Source organism: Triticum aestivum, chromosome 3B (assembly GCF_018294505.1).
Source record: "Triticum aestivum cultivar Chinese Spring chromosome 3B, IWGSC CS RefSeq v2.1, whole genome shotgun sequence".
NCBI classification, from domain to species: domain Eukaryota; kingdom Viridiplantae; phylum Streptophyta; class Magnoliopsida; order Poales; family Poaceae; genus Triticum; species Triticum aestivum.
In genome coordinates, this window is record NC_057801.1 from 665,008,057 (window position 1) to 665,014,864 (window position 6,808).

The 6,808-nt window shown below is 45.3% G+C and overlaps 1 long non-coding RNA gene across 1 annotated transcript; it reads right to left on the reverse strand.

Moving 5' to 3' along the window:
* Window positions 1-277: 277 nt before the first annotated feature.
* LOC123066002 (uncharacterized) lies at window positions 278-3,974 on the reverse strand. The gene is made up of 3 exons (XR_006431196.1): window positions 3,767-3,974; window positions 1,897-2,034; window positions 278-552 (listed from the first exon to the last, which is right to left on the reverse strand). It is a non-coding gene; the product is annotated as an uncharacterized lncRNA (long non-coding RNA).
* Between the last annotated feature and the right edge of the window lie 2,834 nt (window positions 3,975-6,808).

Genomic DNA, 6,808 nt, shown 5'->3' on the forward strand with positions numbered 1-6,808 from the left:
GCAATGGGGACGGGGCTTGCCTGCTCCCGTCCCGTGCTCCCATCCGTGCTCCCCATCGCTAATTTTTCATCTAACGGCAGCGCCAGTTTCCCTTCCCCGCGTGCCTTTTCTGCCAGAAAAAAAACCCGAGCTCCCGTATTCCCGTATATCCCTCGTCCTCAGTCCCTCACGTAATATCCACAACTGTTTCTGGAGGGAAAATGTCCGCCAATCTAACTATTTTGGCGTCAATATAGAAAACAGAGGCACTAGGCAAACCTTTACAAACACAAGATCCTAAATACCAGGCGGAAGAGATTTCAATCTGGAGCCTGATTGCATCCACAAACCAAATTCAGGCAGATAGCAAAGTCTGCAAATATCAAGCGATCCGAGGTTTAAAGTAAGGAAATCATTGTCCTCTATGGCTTCTTCAAGCAGTGGTCATGAGAACCATGAACACGGCAATGGATCTTCAGGACCAAAAGTAAGAAATCTGACTTGTATTGTTCTTTATCTCCTCTTTTCATTGTTCTTGTCCTTCTTGTTGAACTAGTTGCACCATTTCCTCTGCTGAAGAACAAATCAAAAATGTTGATGATTGTATAAGATCTATGCAAATCTGACACAAAAGGAATAGCAGTTCTGCACAACTTACTTTGTCAGGTCAATCATGTTATTTCACTCATATATACAAGAATATGTTGAAGAATATAAGAAGTACAATGCTGATTTTCAGCATTGTATCTACGATATTGAGGAAGAAGAAGATTTTATAAATGAATGGAATAGAATGCTAAATAGATATGGACTAGGTGACAATACGTGGCTGCAAAGGTTGTTTGAGAAAAGGGAGCAATGGGCACTAGTGTATGGCAGAAATACATTCTCAGCCCACATGAGCACTACCTAAAGAAGTGAAAGCATGAATAATGAACTAAAGCGGTACATTAGTATCAAATATGACATGCTTACTTTTTTCGAGCATTTTGAGCGCCTGGTTGCGGATAAAAGATTTGTGGAGGTCAAGTGGGACTTCAAGGCCTCACAAAGTACTCCCGTTGGTGGCTCGGAGAAAGCAAAAACAAAGAAGAAAAAGAAGGCAGCCCATTCTTTACAACAACGACCTGAAATGCCTTTGACAAACCAAATGCCTGGGTATCTACCACAGTACAACCCAACCCAAATGGTATAAGAAGTGTACTTTTTAAACTATTTTTCATTTTCAATCACCTATGACCTAAGCTTTGCTATTTATCTGCATAGGTTCATCTGGGAGCTCCGCCAAATCATGTGTACCCCTATTTAGCAAATTACAACCCAAGTCTGCAACAATCCATTGGTCTGTCGACCCCTATGATGATGCCAGGACAAAATCTATTACTCTTCCAACAACAGACTCCTACCAGTGGTACTTGTACCCCTATGATGATGACAGGACAGAATCTACCATTCTTCCCACAACAAAATCCTACCATTGGTACCTCTAGCCCTACGATGATGTCGGAACATAATCTATCATTCTTTCAACAATAGACTCCTACCAGTGGTACCTCTACACGTATGATGATGCCTGGACAGAATCTATCATTTTTCCAGCAACAAAATCCTACCAGTGGTACCTCTACCCCGACAATGATGCCAGGACAAGATCTACCATTCTCCCAACAACAAAAGCCAGCTTAATCAATGTTATAGATTTTTGTTTCATGTACTTGTGTGCAACTCTATTAGAACCTATGAGTATACGACCATGGATTGAAGGAGACTATTTATATCAACCAGCAAGTAATTGAATAAGCAATTTGTGACTGTGATAAATATAAAAATAGTATTATCTGTCATGTATTGAATAGGCTTGGTTAGCATCATGTAAAAAATGTACTATTACCAACATCATAGATTTGTTTGTCTAACCTGACAAACAGACCAGTAGTCGATGACCATGGTAATGGAGCACCATTGTCACCTGGATGAGGATCAATCCAACCATATGACTTTGCATGCATCGATCTAAGGAGTAGTTTGTTCACTTAGTTGAATTGTGGCCTCATCCTGTATGCAAATATCACCATCAGTAGCTATATTAATTTCAGCTTATTTTCAACCAGTAAACGAAACCATCAGCATTTTGTGCAATGAAACATATTCCCATGTACGAATCCACTTGTTTGAACTATGTACTCCCTCTGTTCCTTGATATAGAGTGTATAGTTTTCTTGCACAAATATTAACGCACACGCTGGGAGGGGAGATTTCGTTGGTTTTGGACGTAAAAGCCCCTGGTGCAAACACGTGATACTAGAGAGAAAAATAGGAAAATCACGATTCTCTCTATCCCAGGCAATTTACTTTCTTATTTAGCCTAACAAATCCCACAATATCCTCTCTGACTTATTCTCCCTTGATCGCTACCTTTCCCTCGTCCCCGCGCATTTTCCTGCGAGCAACATGGCGCGCACAGCTTCTTTACTCTCTCCCGCGCTGCATAAAGGCAAAAGCCTTGGCCAAATTCAAAATTTCTGAAGAGTCAGCTCATGGAAAATTTTCAGCACGGGAGGGAATGACAATGACGCCACTATGTGAAAATTTTCGTTTTCAAATTGGAGAATACGGGGCTATAAATCCTCCCCTCCCCACCTCCGCATCTCATCATTCTCTCTCCCGATCGCCTTCCCTATCTCCCACTCGCCATCTCTCTCTCCTGCTCGTCATCTCCAATGGTTGCTTGCCGCTACGAGTGGATCAACTGGGAGTTGGTGTCGTGCTGATTCTCCATGTGAATGAGCAAAGAGCGGCGGCCAGATTGGTTCACACGAGCGAATGAATAAAAGGACAGTAGTACGTGTAATCTTCTCTTTTCAAACAAACCTACAGCGCATGCACAACATGCATATGCGAGATGGGGATTTGCCATCTTTTTTTCTAGAAAGGTCATGCGTGGACTGTAGCTTATGGAGGGGTAAAAGTGTCAACTAAAGGAATACACCTTATAATATGAACTTTTCCACAAAAAACTATACACCATATATCAAGAAATGGAGGGAGTATCTTGTTGCCTCTAAAATTAAACGTCTTTAAAGAAATATCAAATTGAGCACCTTCAGCACGCAGAAAACAGTCAGCTAACTAGGTATCCAGAACATGTAGAAACTAATTTCGGTCTAAAATTTTGCAATCACATAATTTGAGCTTTTAACGAATCACTGTATGGAACAAATTAATTTGCAAGGCCCCGATGTGCATGTGGGCTCAATTGGTAGTAGCTAGCTGTTGACTTGGTCAGATGTGAACTGAATGGCAAAGAAACCAGAGGATACATCTGTATTCTGAACAAAACAATAGAAAGCAGGGGCGGAGCCAGGATTTGAGTATAGGAGGGCCAAGCTAAGTAGATAAAAAAAATCTAGTGCAAAAAATAATCATCAAAAACAAGATTGAGAACTTCCACGTCGGCTTCGTTGAAAATTTCAATACGTTGAAAATTTGAAGCAACCAGCTTAGTGAAATAACATAATCTTAAAACTGTTTGGTGGCGTTTTTCTAATCATAATAGCTGAATTTTGTTCTTAGAATTTAGGTATATTGTATAAGTTCGACATAGGAATTCTTTCACCTCACAAATAGAAACTCGTTCAAAATAATTTGCATCATGATAATTTTTAAGACACCCACAAGATCTGAATGCTTGATAGCATCTCAAATCACACCCAAAAAAACAACTAAAATCCGATATAATATCTAGATGAGAACTGAGAGAGATTAGTATATAGTGTGATGTGTTAACCTTGGCTCATTCGAGGCTGGAGCAGTGAAGTAGGCTGCATCGCCGACTGTGCGCATGAATCAGATGATGAGCAGCAGAGGAGGGAAAGTAGAGGCAGACGGACGGCGGCGGCGGCGCCTAATCCCAGGTTTTTTTAGGGATACCTAATCCCAGATACACGCTAATCACAGGAGAACGTGGCTTCCAGGAGACTAGAGCGGAAGGCTAACTGGCAAACGATCTGGACGGTATTGGGCTTTTACATGGGTTTTTTTTTCTTTTCCAAAATACACGTTGAGATAGGGGGGTTGGGGGGGGGGGGGGGGGGGGCGAGTAGGTGTGTGCGTGCGATTATATCGCTAGTTACGTGCACCTGTTTCATGTTCGCTCGATTATTGGGGGGGGGGGGGGGGGCAGGCCCTTGCTCGTCCCCCGGGCTCCGCCACCGGTAGAGAGGAGGATGAAAGGGAGCGACGGTGGGGGGGGGGGGGGGGGGGGCAGGCCCTTGCTCGTCCCCCGGGCTCCGCCACCGGTAGAGAGGAGGATGAAAGGGAGCGACGGTGAGTTCCCGTATTGACCATGGCGCGCAGCAGGCGACGGCCTGCTGCGTGAATGGTGTCGGGGCCCCGAAGACCCGCTGGATGGCGGCCGCCCTCGTCGCTCGCCGCGGCCTCTGCCCTGCCACCGTCGTCATGGTCTTCAGTGGCGGCACAACAACCACCACCACTACCTTCACTATCCCGACCCGAGCTCCACCATGGCTGCCGGCAACTCCAAGACATGGCCTTTGGCGCGAGGACGAATCAAGAGGGGGAGCCGGTCTTGCGATGGAAGAAGCCGCGATCTGGGACGGGCGCGGCGCCATAGCTGCGACAGAAGCTTCAGCCAAACTCGGGCTTGCCGCGCTCCTCCTTTCACGCCGGCGGACCTCCCGTTGGAGGCCGCGACGACGGTACGGGGCGGTAGCAGATCCAATGCCTCCGCTCCCCACGGTCGACTGTCGGCAGGGAAGGCGAAAGAGGAGGAACGAATACGTATTGGGCAAACGGAAATACGAGAGCTTCGTGATTTTTTTTTGGCAGAAAAGACACGCGAGGGAGGAAAACTGGCGCAGCCGTTAGATGAAAAATTAGCGATGAGGAGCACGGATGGGAGCACGGGACGGGAGTGGGCAAGCCCCGTCCCACTGTACATTCCCTTAGGTATTTTTCCCGTGTGCTACAATCCAACACACTTCCGTGCCTAACTGTGTACCGGCCCGGTCGTAAAAATGTGAACTTGTTTAGCATTTAAGTTTTTTTTAACATCAGTACAGACACGAGATCTTATATACACGCGTATACACTTACCCCTATGAACGCACACACGCACATCCTACCCCTACGAGCACCTCCGAAAGAGTGAGCCAGCATATCATCTTGAGATTTACGAAGTCACTGTAGGCGCCTCGTCGTCGACGGGAACGTCTCCTTCCACTGAATGCGCATCGACAGAAATCCTAAAATAAATCCAGAAATAAATGCGGGCACCAGAATTTGAACCCTGATGGGCTAGGGATATCTCACAGTCCCTCTAACCATGCAACCACAGATTGGTTCACGTTTAGCACTTAAGTAGATGCACTTAGTTTGTTTAGCACCAGTGGAGAAACTTGGCTGGACAACCATCAAACAAAAAAACAACAACCAGCAATAGAAAGTTGTCAATGAAACGGCCACAAACAGGCCGAGCCCCTCCTCTCTCCACGACCAGATAACGGTTGGAATAGTCGTAAAAATGGAGAGGGGCTCAACCTATTTTTTTTTCTTCTGTTCGCTCGTTTATGGGCCTGCAAGAGTGTTGGAATAGTCTATCTGCCAGCAAAAAGTCATTTTGGAGGACGGGCTCTAGCGAGCCCTATATTTTAAATAGTGTCAAAATAGTTTTTTTTTAAGTTTTAAAAAAATCTAAAAAGAATTCAACATGTTTATATGGATGTATATTACACAAAAATGACAAAATCAAGATTTTTTAACATATGAACAATGCATGTATTATTCACTATATTTAGAAATCACCATTTTGTCATTTTTGTGTAGCTCACATGTTTACTTATTTTATCACCAAACTTTACACATGTGTAATATACATCAATATGATCATGTAGAATTATTTTTGGAACTGTTTAAAACTTTAAACGTGATTTTCATACTATTTAAAATAAGGTCCTTCAATGCACCCAGGCTCCAAAAATCCACTCTCGTTTGCCCCCCATATAAACAACCCAATTGCTTAAAAATGCAGCTGCTCTGCATCCTTGTGTTGAGCGCACGCATGCGGGCTGTCCAATGCTGATGGACGGCTCCTTGTCGAGTGGAACGGCTTAAGCGAGTCGACACACGTGGCGACAAGGACCCCCCCCCCCCCCCCCGACGTGCTCGTAGTGGTGGGCCCGAACAGTAATTTCAGGCAAAACCCGCCCCCTTCAACGGTAGAAGTGGGCGGCGCTTGGATGCGGCAAAAGGTGGGGCCCGTTGGTGGACGCAGCGGCAGGGGGCGAGGCATTGCCGCAAAGGCCAGAAGTGGGCGGCGGCAGCGATGGCGAAGAGGGTGTGATGTTGATTGGAGGGCCAAAGGAGGATGCCACGGGTGTCTCATGCGTGTCTGCGTCCTGCGTTGGGCCGCATATTTTGTCTGTGCAGACCTAATGGATGCGGGCGGACGAAATGGGTCAGCGTGTTGGAGTTGGCCTTACTATGTGGTGGGTATGATGTGCATGTGTTTATAGAGATGAGTGTCTTATAAATATGTAGGTGACCATTGTACTGTGCTCAAAAAGTCGCATTGTCCTATTTATTTTTTGGTTTTTTGTGACCTCGGTTCCTCCTGCGATATACACCGACTACCGTTGCCGTCGATGGTTTTAGGACGAGAGAAAACGATTCCTTCGATGTGTACCCTCGTACAAAACAATGGAAGAAGGACAACCAAGTACTTCGTGCGTCGATTCCCATGAATGCAATGCACCGCCACGTATATAAATGGACGCCCGTGCTAAGAAGTTAGAACTATTCGGTCGTCAAC